Source organism: Somniosus microcephalus, chromosome 1, assembly GCF_052327205.1.
Source record: "Somniosus microcephalus isolate GS21.2 chromosome 1, FLI_Smic_1.0, whole genome shotgun sequence".
NCBI lineage: Eukaryota > Metazoa > Chordata > Chondrichthyes > Squaliformes > Somniosidae > Somniosus > Somniosus microcephalus.
The window spans coordinates 184,459,720-184,472,351 of NC_140987.1; the positions used below are offsets into that span (position 1 = coordinate 184,459,720).

Genomic DNA, 12,632 nt, shown 5'->3' on the forward strand with positions numbered 1-12,632 from the left:
GAAAGCACTACACATGAGAAAGGTGAGAAAGCACTACACATGAGAAAGGTGAGTAAGCACCACACAAGAGAAAGGTGAGAAAGCACCACACAAGAGAAAGGCGAGAAAGCGCTACACAAGAGAAAGGTGAGAAAGCACTACACACGAGAAAGGTGAGAAAGCACCACACAAGAGAAAAGTGAGAAAGCACTACACAAGAGAAAGGTGAGAAAGCAGTACACAAGAGAAAGGTGAGAAAGCACGACACAAGAGAAAGGTGAGAAAGCACTACACATGAGAAAGGTGAGAAAGCACAACACATGAGAAAGGTGAGAAAGGTGAGAAAGCACTACACAAGAGAAAGGTGAGAAAGCACCACACAAGAGAAAGGTGAGAAAGCACTACACAAGAGAAAGGTGAGAAAGCAGTACACAAGAGAAAGGTGAGAAAGCACTACACAAGAGAAAGGTGAGAAAGCACCACACAAGAGAAAGGTGAGAAAGCACTACACAAGAGAAAGGTGAGAAAGCACTACACAAGAGAAAGGTGAGAAAGCACTACACAAGAGAAAGGTGAGAAAGCACTACACAAGAGAAAGGTGAGAAAGCACTACACAAGAGAAAGGTGAGAAAGCACCACACAAGAGAAAGGTGAGAAAGCACTACACATGAGAATGCACTACACAAGAGAAAGGTGAGAAAGCACTACACATGAGAAAGGTGAGAAAGCACTACACAAGAGAAAGGTGAGAAAGCACTACCCAAGAGAAAGGTGAGAAAGCACTACAGAAGAGAAAGGTGAGAAAGCACCACACAAGAGGAAGGTGAAAAAGCACTACACATGAGAAAGGTGAGAAAGCACTACACATGAGAAAGGTGAGTAAGCACTACACAAGAGAAAGGAGAGAAAGCACCACACAAGAGAAAGGCGAGAAAGCACTACACAAGAGAAAGGTGAGAAAGCACTACACACGAGAAAGCACTACACAAGAGGAAGGTGAGAAAGCACTACACAAGAGAAAGGTGAGAAAGCACAACACAAGAGAAAGGTGAGAAAGCACTACACAAGAGAAAGGTGAGAAAGCACTACACAAGAGGAAGGTGAGAAAGCACCACACAAGAGAAAGGTGAGAAAGCACTACAGAAGAGGAAGGTGAGAAAGCACTACACAAGAGAAAGGTGAGAAAGCACTACACATGAGAAAGGTGAGAAAGCACTACACATGAGAAAGCACTACACAAGAGAAAGGTGAGAACGCACTACACAAGAGAAAGGTGAGAAAGCACCACACAAGAGAAAGGTGAGAAAGCACTATACAAGAGAATGGTGAGAAAGCACTACACACGAGAAAGGTGAAAAAGCACTACACAAGAGAAAGGTGAGAAAGCACTACACATGAGAAAGGTGAGAAAGCACTACACAAGAGAAAGGTGAGAAAGCACAACACAAGAGGAAGGTGAGAAAGCACTACACAAGAGAAAGGTGAGAAAGCACCACACAAGAGAAAGGTGAGAAAGCACTACAGAAGAGAAAGGTGAGAAAGCACCACACAAGAGGAAGGTGAGAAAGCACTACACATGAGAAAGGTGAGAAAGCACTACACATGAGAAAGGTGAGTAAGCACTACACAAGAGAAAGGTGAGAAAGCACCACACAAGAGAAAGGCGAGAAAGCGCTACACAAGAGAAAGGTGAGAAAGCACTACACACGAGAAAGGTGAGAAAGCACCACACAAGAGAAAAGTGAGAAAGCACTACACAAGAGAAAGGTGAGAAAGCAGTACACAAGAGAAAGGTGAGAAAGCACTACACAAGAGAAAGGTGAGAAAGCACTACACATGAGAAAGGTGAGAAAGCACTACACATGAGAAAGGTGAGAAAGGTGAGAAAGCACTACACAAGAGGAAGGTGAGAAAGCACCACACAAGAGAAAGGTGAGAAAGCACTACACAAGAGAAAGGTGAGAAAGCAGTACACAAGAGAAAGGTGAGAAAGCACTACACAAGAGAAAGGTGAGAAAGCACCACACAAGAGAAAGGTGAGAAAGCACTACACAAGAGAAAGGTGAGAAAGCACTACACAAGAGAAAGGTGAGAAAGCACTACACAAGAGAAAGGTGAGAAAGCACTACACAAGAGAAAGGTGAGAAAGCACTAGACAAGAGAAAGGTGAGAAAGCACCACACAAGAGAAAGGTGAGAAAGCACTACACATGAGAAAGCACTACACAAGAGGAAGGTGAGAAAGCACTACAGAAGAGAAAGGTGAGAAAGCACCACACAAGAGGAAGGTGAGAAAGCAGTCCACGAGAAAGGTGAGAAAGCACTACACATGAGAAAGGTGAGTAAGCACTACACAAGAGAAAGGTGAGAAAGCACTACACACGAGAAAGGTGAGAAAGCACCACACAAGAGAAAAGTGAGAAAGCACGACACAAGAGAAAGGTGAGAAAGCAGTACACAAGAGAAAGGTGAGAAAGCACTACACAAGAGAAAGGTGAGAAAGCACTACACACGAGAAAGGTGAGAAAGCACCACACAAGAGAAAGGTGAGAAAGCACCAGACAAGAGAAAGGTGAGAAAGCTCCACACAAGAGAAAAGTGAGAAAGCACTACACAAGAGAAAGGTGAGAAAGCACTACACAAGAGAAAGGTGAGAAAGCACCAGACAAGAGAAAGGTGAGAAAGCACTACACATGAGAAAGCACGACACAAGAGAAGGCTGAGAAAGCACTACACATGAGAAAGGTGAGAAAGCACTACACATGAGAAAGCACTACACAAGACAAAGGTGAGAAAGCACTGCACATAAGGTGAGAAAGCACTACACAAGAGAAAGATGAGAAAGCACTACACAAGAGAAAGGTGAGAAAGCACCACACAAGAGAAAGGTGAGAAAGCGCCACACAAGAGAAAGGTGAGAAAGCACTAAACAAGAGGAAGGTGAGAAAGCACTACACATGAGAAAGCACTACACGAGAAAGGTGAGAAAGCACTACACGAGAAAGGTGAAAAAGCACTACACAAGAGAAAGTTGAGAAAGCACTACACATGAGAAAGGTGAGAAAGCACTACACATGAGAAAGGTGAGAAAGCACTACACAAGAGAAAGGTGAGAAAGCACCACACAAGAGAAAGGTGAGAAAGCACTACACATGAGAAAGCACTACACAAGAGAAAGGTGAGAAAGCACTACAGAAGAGAAAGGTGAGAAAGCACTACACATGAGAAAGGTGAGAAAGCACTACACATGAGAAAGGTGAGTAAGCACTACACAAGAGAAAGGTGAGAAAGCACCACACAAGAGAAAGGCGAGAAAGCACTGCACACGAGAAAGGTGAGAAAGCACCACACAAGAGAAAGGTGAGAAAGCACCACACAAGAGAAAAGTGAGAAAGCACTACACAAGAGAAAGGTGAGAAAGCACTACACAAGAGAAAGGTGAGAAAGCACTACACAAGAGAAAGGTGAGAAAGCACTGCACAAGAGAAAGGTGAGAAAGCACTACACAAGAGAAAGGTGAGAAAGCACTACACAAGAGAAAGGTGAGAAAGCACTGCACAAGAGAAAGGTGAGAAAGCACCACACAAGAGAAAGGTGAGAAAGCACCACACAAGAGAAAGGTGAGAAAGCACTACACAAGAGAAAGGTGAGAAAGCACTACACAAGAGGAAGGTGAGAAAGCACTACACAAGAGGAAGGTGAGAAAGCACCACACAAGAGGAAGGTGAGAAAGCACCACACAAGAGAAAGGTGAGAAAGCACTACACAAGAGAAAGGTGAGAAAGCACTACACAAGAGAAAGGTGAGAAAGCACTACACAAGAGGAAGGTGAGAAAGCGCTACACAAGAGAAAGGTGAGAAAGCACTACAGAAGAGAAAGGTGAGAAAGCACCACACAAGAGAAAGGCGAGAAAGCACCACACAAGAGAAAGGTGAGAAAGCACTACACAAGAGAAAGGTGAGAAAGCACTACACAAGAGAAAGGTGAGAAAGCACTACACATGAGAAAGGGGAGAAAGCACTACACAAGAGAAAGGTGAGAAAGCACTACACAAGAGAAAGGTGAGAAAGCACTACACATGAGAAAGGTGAGAAAGCAGTACACGAAAGGTGAGAAAGCACCACACAAGAGAAAGGTGAGAAAGCACCACACAAGAGAAAGGTGAGAAAGCACTACACATGAGAAAGGTGAGAAAGGTGAGAAAGCACCACACAAGAGAAAGGTGAGAAAGCACCACACAAGAGAAAGGTGAGAAAGCACTACACATGAGAAAGGTGAGAAAGGTGAGAAAGCACTGCACAAGAGAAAGGTGAGAAAGCACCACACAAGAGAAAGGTGAGAAAGCACCACACAAGAGAAAGGTGAGAAAGCACTACACAAGAGAATGGTGAGAAAGCACTACACAAGAGAAAGGTGAGAAAGCACTACAGAAGAGGAAGGTGAGAAAGCACTACACAAGAGGAAGGTGAGAAAGCACCACACAAGAGAAAGGTGAGAAAGCACTACACAAGAGAAAGGTGAGAAAGCACCACACAAGAGAAAGGTGAGAAAGCACTACACAAGAGGAAGGTGAGAAAGCACTACACAAGAGAAAGGTGAGAAAGCACTACACAAGAGGAAGGTGAGAAAGCACTACACAAGAGGAAGGTGAGAAAGCACTACACAAGAGGAAGGTGAGAAAGCACTACACAAGAGGAAGGTGAGAAAGCACTACACAAGAGAAAGGTGAGAAAGCACTACACAAGAGAAAGGTGAGAAAGCACTACACAAGAGAAAGGTGAGAAAGCACTACATAGAAACATAGAAGATAGGAGCAGGAGTAGGCCATTCGGCCCTTCGAGCCTGCTCTGCCATTCAATGTGATCATGGCTGATGATCCAAATTCAGTACCCTGTCCCTGCCTTTTCCCCATATCCCTTGATCCCTTCAGCCTCAAGAAACATATCCAACTCTTTCTCGAATATATTTAATGAACTGGCCTCCACCGCCCTCTGTGGCAGAGAATTCCACAGGTTCACCACTCTCTGGGTGAAGAAATTCCTCCTCATTTCAGTCCTAAATGGCTTACCCCTTATCCTTAGACTATGACCCCTGGCTCTGGACTCCCCAGTCTTCAGAAATATCCTTCCTGCATCTAGTCTGTCCAGACCTGACAGAATTTTATAGGTTTCGATGAGATCCCCTCTCAATCTTCTCAACTCCAGTGAGTATAAGCCCAATCGACACAATCTCTCCTCATACGTCATTCCTGCCATCCCAGGTATCAGCCTGGTGAATCTTCGCTGCACTCCCTCCATGGCAAGAACGTCCTCCCTCAGGTATGGTGACCAAAACTGCACACAATACTCAAGGTGCGGTCTCACCAAGGCCCTGTACAACTGTAGCAAGACATCCTTTTTCCTGTACTCGAACCCTCTTGCTACGAAGGCCAACATACCATTTGCCTTCTTAACCGCCTGCTGCACCTGCATGCTTACCTTCAGCGACTGGTGCACAAGGACACCCAGGTCTCTTTGCACTTCCCCTTCTCCCAATCTATTGCCATTCAAATAATAATCTGCCTTCCTGTTTTTGCCACCAAAGTGGATAACCTCACATTTATCCACATTATAGTGCATTTGCCATGTTACTGCCCAATCACCCAACCTGTCCAAATCGTACTGGAGTTTCCCGACATCCTCCTCGCAGCTTACCCTCCCGCCCAGCTTTGTGTCGTCTGCAAATTTGGAGATATTACATCCAATTCCCTCGTCCAGATCATTAATATATATTGTGAACAGCTGGGGTCCTAGGACCGATCCTTGCGGTACCCCACTAGTCACTGCCTGCCACTCAGAAAACGACCCGTTTATTCCAACTCTTTGCTTTCTGTCCGCCAACCAGTTCTCTATCCAAGTCAATACCTTGCCCCCAATCCCATGTGCCTTAATTTTGCAAGCTAATCTCTTGTGTGGGACCTTATCGAAAGCCTTCTGAAAGTCCAAATACACCACATCCACTGGTTCTCCCTTATCTATTTTACCAGTTACATCCTCAAAAAATTCCAGTAGATTAGTCAAGCATGATTTACCTTTTGTAAATCCATGTTGACTTTGTCCGATCCTGTCACTGCTTTCCAAGTGCTCTGCTATTACATCTTTTATAATAGACTCTAGCATTTTCCCCACTACCGATGTCAGGCTTACCGGTCTATAATTCCCCGCTTTTTCCTCTACCATCTTTTTTGAATAGTGGGGTAACATTAGCTACCCTCCAATCCATGGGTACCGTTCCAGAGTCTATCGAGTTCTGGAAGATGATCAGTAGTGCATCTACTATCTCTAGGGCCACTTCCTTAAGTACCCTGGGATGTAGACCATCAGGCCCTGGGGATTTATCGGCCTTCAGTCCCATCAATTTTCCTAACACCATTTTCCTACAAATACTGATTTCTTTCAGTTCCTCGCTTTCATCAGACCCTATGTTCCCCGGCATCTCTGGGAGGTTATTTGTGTCCTCCTTTGTGAAGACAGAACCAAAGTATGCATTTAGTTGGTCTGCCATTTCCTTGTTTCCCATTATAAATTCCCCCGATTCTGACTGTAAGGGACCTACGCTTGACTTCACTAATCTTTTTCTCTTCACATATCTAAACATGAGAAAGCACTACACAAGAGAAAGGTAAGAAAGCACTACACATGAGGAAGGTGAGAAAGCACTACACAAGAGGAAGGTGAGAAAGCACCACACAAGAGGAAGGTGAGAAAGCACCACACAAGAGAAAGGTGAGAAAGCACTACACATGAGAAAGGTAAGAAAGCACTACACATGAGAAAGGTGAGAAAGCACTACACAAGAGAAAGGTGAGAAAGCACCACACAAGAGGAAGGTGAGAAAGCACCACACAAGAGAAAGGTAAGAAAGCACTACACAAGAGAAAGGTGAGAAAGCACTACACAAGAGAAAGGTGAGAAAGCACCACACAAGAGGAAGGTGAGAAAGCACCACACAAGAGAAAGGTAAGAAAGCACTACACAAGAGAAAGGTGAGAAAGCACTACACAAGAGGAAGGTGAGAAAGCACCACACAAGAGGAAGGTGAGAAAGCACTACACAAGTGCAAGTTTTTTTACTGAAGTTACAAACCTTTGAGGAAATGCAAAAAATAAATCACATCATGAATTTTACTGGTCTGCTAAAATAGCTGCGAATTTAATGGTATATGCATATATCATCACAGTAAGCATCATGCAACAGCATGCTAATGTCATGTACATCATTGTGCCATTGCTTGATGCACTCTTGGATCCAAGATTCAGAAGCCTAGAAACCCACTGGCTTTCACTTTTCCTCCACTCAAATTCCCAGAAAACTGAAAACTAAACCAAATTCATTTTTTCTGTTTTCTGGGAGCAAATACGTTTGGCTATTTCTGAAGGTGCTCAGCTTCCAACGGTGCAATATAACCACCTCTGTCGAGTTTCATTTCTGGATGTAGATGAAGAATCACACATCTTTGGCATATGCAAAGTTTTGGCCTTTTATATGTGACTTGGTATTCATACAATGTGGGAAAGAGGAGTACGAATTGTCATCTTGTCCCTTCCCCACCATACGCTACATAAATCAACTGGAAATGCATACCTTCTGCCAAGAGCACAAGAAGGAAAACAATTCACTAATTCTCCATCAGGTTCAAAGCCACATTCCTTAACCTTGAGGAATCCATGGCAGCATATGCTTAATCGTGTAAAAAGCTTAGTGTAACAAGAACGAGCCTGTGCATATGGCACCTGAAGACGTTACTATTGTCCACTAGTTTAATAATATAATTTATGTCTCCACAATAAAGATAATATTATGGTATATGGTTACGCCAAGAAACAGCAGGGATAATGTAACAAATCTGTGTTAACATTTATGAAAATTTGTGGGAACATGTGCCCAAATTCCCAATATACGTTCCCAGCTGGGAAAGCTCCACGCTAAGAGCATGAATTTTTTTAATTACCAGGGGTGGGTCCTGGGGCCACATGTCACCCCGAATCCTTGAAATCCAGCCCTCAAATCCATGTTTCATATAACTCAAGTTGCTGATACTTACAGATTTGGTTGTTCTGATCATTTTTAATCTCCCAATCAGGTAACAGAGCTAAAAACAGTCCTTTCCAAGCTTCCAGTTCCACTAAATTTAAACAGAACAAGCCATCAAATAAAAAAATATAAACACTAAAAAGTAGTCCAGATGCCTGATTACAAAAGACGCTATATAAATGCAAGTTTTTAATTCTGCTCAAAATTTCACACTGAAGGTAATTATAGCTGCTTTGCAATGATATGGTCAAAGCTCTAGGACATCAGAGCAATAATACAACTTTATAAAGTAATTAACCTACAAAAATTGCAACATGGGCAATGCATTTTTCTCTTTTCAAGTTTGTTCTTTCTTACAGGAATCTGGAAAGAACAGTTTCTGAGAATAGAATAGGGCAGTTAATTACTCCAGTTATGATGCTGATATTCACAGGTGTCAACAATACCATAGCAAGATCTTAGTTCACTCAATTGTATTGGTTAAAAACAGGCCAATTCTTAAACAAGTACTCTTCTGCTAACCACCAGAACTCTGCTTCCAGCGTCAACTCCAAATATCCATTCATAGTCTCAGACTCATGTCTTCCAGTCCTCCCAGTCTCTTACCTGGCCGCCTCATCCCCAGCCCCCACCCCGCTCCCTGCCACCTCAACTCCCTATTCTTAGTTTCTTTCTCATCATGTGCTCTCACTGCAGTCAGGGAGTAGTTGAGACAGAGATGCACTTCCTCACAGCCTGTGGAAAATATCAGGGCATCAGAGAGAATTTCTATCAAAAATTCTCACAAATATGCCCTGAATTCAGAAATCTGACTGACAACCAAAAACTCCCATTCCTACTGGGGGAGGAGAGAAGCTGTGTAACACTGGCGGCACACTATGTTACAGCTTGCCATGAACAGAGGGACAACCAGTAAACTAAGACAAGAGTATATATAAACAAGGCGAAAATATATTTATAAACTCAGGGATATACCTGTTTATACACTGTATGAATGGAACCGCGTTTATGTGTTCAACCATAAATGTATTTTGATGCTTTGGCAACATAAGATGTACCTTATCATGCCAATAAAGCGATTTGTATTGTATTGTATTGTATTGCAGCTATTCCCAGATATGCCGGTACGATGCATTCACATTCACCAGTGACAAGACCATTTGGTCTGTGTCCTTATCTCTGCTTTTTCCCAGATCAGCCACGCTCCCTCTCACCCGCATGTGTTGCAGCAGCTCTTTTCCCCACCTGAACTGCCCTCTTCCTGCTTGAGCTGGTAAATATTGGCTGACATTTTGCTACTTGGCATGGAGTTTTAAAATGGTAAGGATACAAATTGGGATGTCAATAAAGAGATAGCTAGGAGAGCCATTCCAAAAAAGAGGAAACATTTTGATGAAATTATTTGGATATAGGGCTAGATGGAGTGGTGTCCAACTTTGAAGATGATACTAAAATAGGAGGCAGTGTACATAATTCTAAGGACCAAAGGACGTTGCAAGGAGATATTGATAAGATGGTGGAATGGACAAAAAAGTGGAAGATGCAATTTAATGTTAGTAAATGTGAGGTGGTATATTTTGGTAAAAATAATAAAAGTAATAATTTGAATGAGGAAATGTGGAAGAGCAGAGAGATTTGAGGATTCAGGTTTACAAGACATTAAAATCAGCACCGCAAGTGAATAAAGCCATTAAAAAAGCTAATGAAATATTGGGTTTTATGGCAAGAATTATATATTAAAGTTAAGGGCCTAGAAATTCAGTATCGCCACGTTTGGGGCGCTACAGCCGGGCGTTCGCTAAATTTAGCGCCTGGCGCAACTTAGCGCCACCTTCGCCGAAATTGAGTTGCATCGCCCCAAGAGGTTGCTGCTGCGCTAAAGCAGGCGATGCACGACTATCATAAGGTGCTAAGCTGGCGAGCCGAGGCGCTAAGACCGAGGGCGAGCGCAGCGCAGGTGCGGCGAGTTGCTGATTGAAGGCAGACACGCTGGCGCCGGTCAGCTCTTAAAGGGGGAGGGTGGACTTGTTTGGCTGCCACGCCCTGCACACTGCAGCCCTGAAGCAAGGCCTGACCATTGCTGGATCATCATTTCTACGCCCAGGACCATGCAGAAGGCTAGGGAGCGAGCGGAGCGCTTCAGCGAGGGTGCCCTGAGGCTACTGGTTGGCGCAGTAGAACGCAGGCGACCTGTCCTCTTCCCTGACAGTGGGAGGAGGCCGCTTCCCAGCGAATACCGAAAAGCCTGGAGGGAGGTGGCAAACAGGGTGACCACCAACAGCATGGTTGCCAGGACGCCACTTCAATGCAGGAAAAAGTTCAACGACCTCACTCGGGTTGTCAGGGCGAGTACCCTTTCCACTATCCTGTTCATCCCTGCATGTACACCTCAGTTTCTGGCCAAAGGGACCTGAAAGCCCCAATGCCCAGCACTCATCCAAGAGCTATGGGACTCTCATGAAAACCACTTGCACATTCAGCACTTTACACACTGTCAGGGCTATTCCACCATGGGAGGCAGTGCAGGCAAGATGAGGGCTTGACACTGTCAGGGCTATTCCACCATGGGAGGCAGTGCAGGCAAGATCAGGGCTTGACACTGTCAGGGCTATTCCACCATGGGAGGCAGTGCAGGCAAGATCAGGGCTTGACACTGCACTTAGAGGCCGTCCTTTCTCTTGCAGGGCAAGCTGGCCCACAATCGCAGGCAGCAGCGACGGACCGGGGGAGGCCGTCCTGACCTCAAAGAGCTCAGCGACCTGGAGCAGCGTGTGGAGCGCATTATGGCAGGCCCGCTGATTGGCCCCGTCGCCAGTGGAGATGCCAACCCTGTTCTGGACAGCAATGGTAAGGTCATCACCTTTTTGACCTCTCTCTTTCCACTTGTGCCTCACACCAGCATCCTTTGCCACTATCGAACCAATGCAGTGCATAGCAGCACGCATGCCTCCCTCGCAGCCGCCCTGTCCTCACTCTAAAGCAACTCTTGTGCCTCCCTGCTTTCAGATGCTGATTCGCCAGGTGAGGAGGCGGGCCCTCAAGCTGCCACCATCAGTGATCCTGAATTCGAGGAGGAGGAAGAGGAAGCCGGCCCATCAGTGCCATCCTCAGCCGAGGCAGCCCATGGCCATGATGGGGACACGTCTTCCCTGGAGGGGAGCAGGGGGGAAGGGTCTGAGGAGAGTGAAGCTCCGGGGCCCAGCGGGCTGCAGCAACGCGGGAGGGGTGGGGAAGCTCGGCGACCTTCTCCCCGGAGGGTGAGTGCAGCCTCCAGTCCTGCTACGGTGAGCGCAGAGGAGGTGCGGCTCCTTAAGTGAAATGGGTGCCCAGGCTGAGCGCAGGCACACTGAGCTCATGGCTGCAGTGGCAAGGATGCTTGACTCCATAGAGTCACTGGCAACGAGTGCTCAGGAATTCGGGGCAGCACAGGCCAGAAGTCTGCAAGAATTCAGTGCAGCACAGGCAAGGAGTCTGTAGGACTTCACGGCAGCACAGGCTAGGAGTCAGCAGGACTTTGCTGCAGCACAGGCGGCTTCCAGCCAAGTGCTCAGTCGTGCCGTGCATTCACTGGCTGGTCTAATGCAGACACAGATCAGGGCCACACGGGCACTAACTGCTGCCACATTCGCTGGATCGGCCAGGCATCGCCGGGGCCCTCGCTGCGCCGCAGCAGCCCAGCAGTCTGTGCTTCAGCAGATTGCTGCGCATGCTGCAGTGCTGGCCCGTGCGAGTGCCAGTGTGTCAGCCGACCAGGGAGTGCCTGTGCTCCGTCAGGTTGGCAGCATTCCTGCAGCCAACACTGTCACTCCTCCACTGCAACTGCCACCACCCGTAGGACAGACTGCTGCCGCCCAAGCAGAGTTGGAGCAGTCAGCAGCCGGGCCCTCCAGGCCCAGAGCTGGTCCAGGCTGTCCAAGGGCATCTGGCGTCTCACCATCTGACCCTCAGCAGCCTTCCCCCAGCCTTGCTGCAGCCACTGGGGTCCCATTGAGGAGGAGCTGCAGGGCGGGAAGGGGCCATTCGCGGAAGCGAGGCGGATCACCCTCACAGGGGAAAAAGTAGAAGGTGTGGCCAAATGTTGTGTTTATATATGAAGGCCGAGGCTTTTGTGTTTATTTTTTATATGAAGGCCAAGGATCATGGTCATTTTTGTTTAACTGTTTTTTTTATTTTCTGAAGGTTGTGAGAGCCAGTTATGTCTCTGACTGTTTTTTGGGGGGTTTATCTGAATTAGTTTGTCATGCGGGAAGGGCACAGAGTTTGCATAGTAAAAAAATTTCTTTAATCACATTGTCCATGTTTGCACTTTGAACTATTTGTTGCCTTGACCGGCTGAGGGCTTGCGGAGCGGCTCCATTCATGTTCTTTCATTGGCACAAGCCATTCCCTGAGAGGGGGCCTAGAACCGAGTTGCAATAAGCCGCCGATGGACGGCCCTTGCACTTTGTGCCTCCCTCCCGTCTTGGTGCTCCTCCTCCTCTGGTGGTCCTCCAATGACTGTTGGCAGTGGCTGAGTCCTGAGGATAGCCAGGTTGTGCAGCATGCAGCACACTACAACGAAATGGGAGACTCGCTCAGGCG

General features: G+C 46.3%; 1 protein-coding gene across 9 annotated transcripts in view; it reads right to left on the minus strand.

Annotated features, from left to right (window-relative positions):
* Positions 1 to 12,632, minus strand: part of rgmb (repulsive guidance molecule BMP co-receptor b) — a 262,214-nt gene that overhangs the window by 171,194 nt on the left and 78,388 nt on the right. The window contains exon 3 of one of the 9 annotated variants that reach the window (XM_085987951.1): positions 8,062 to 8,142. The exons of the other annotated variants lie outside the window; for them this stretch is intronic. The gene's annotated coding sequence lies outside the window, so the exon portion shown is untranslated. The remainder of the gene's footprint in view (positions 1 to 8,061; positions 8,143 to 12,632) is intronic. 9 annotated transcript variants of the gene reach the window in all.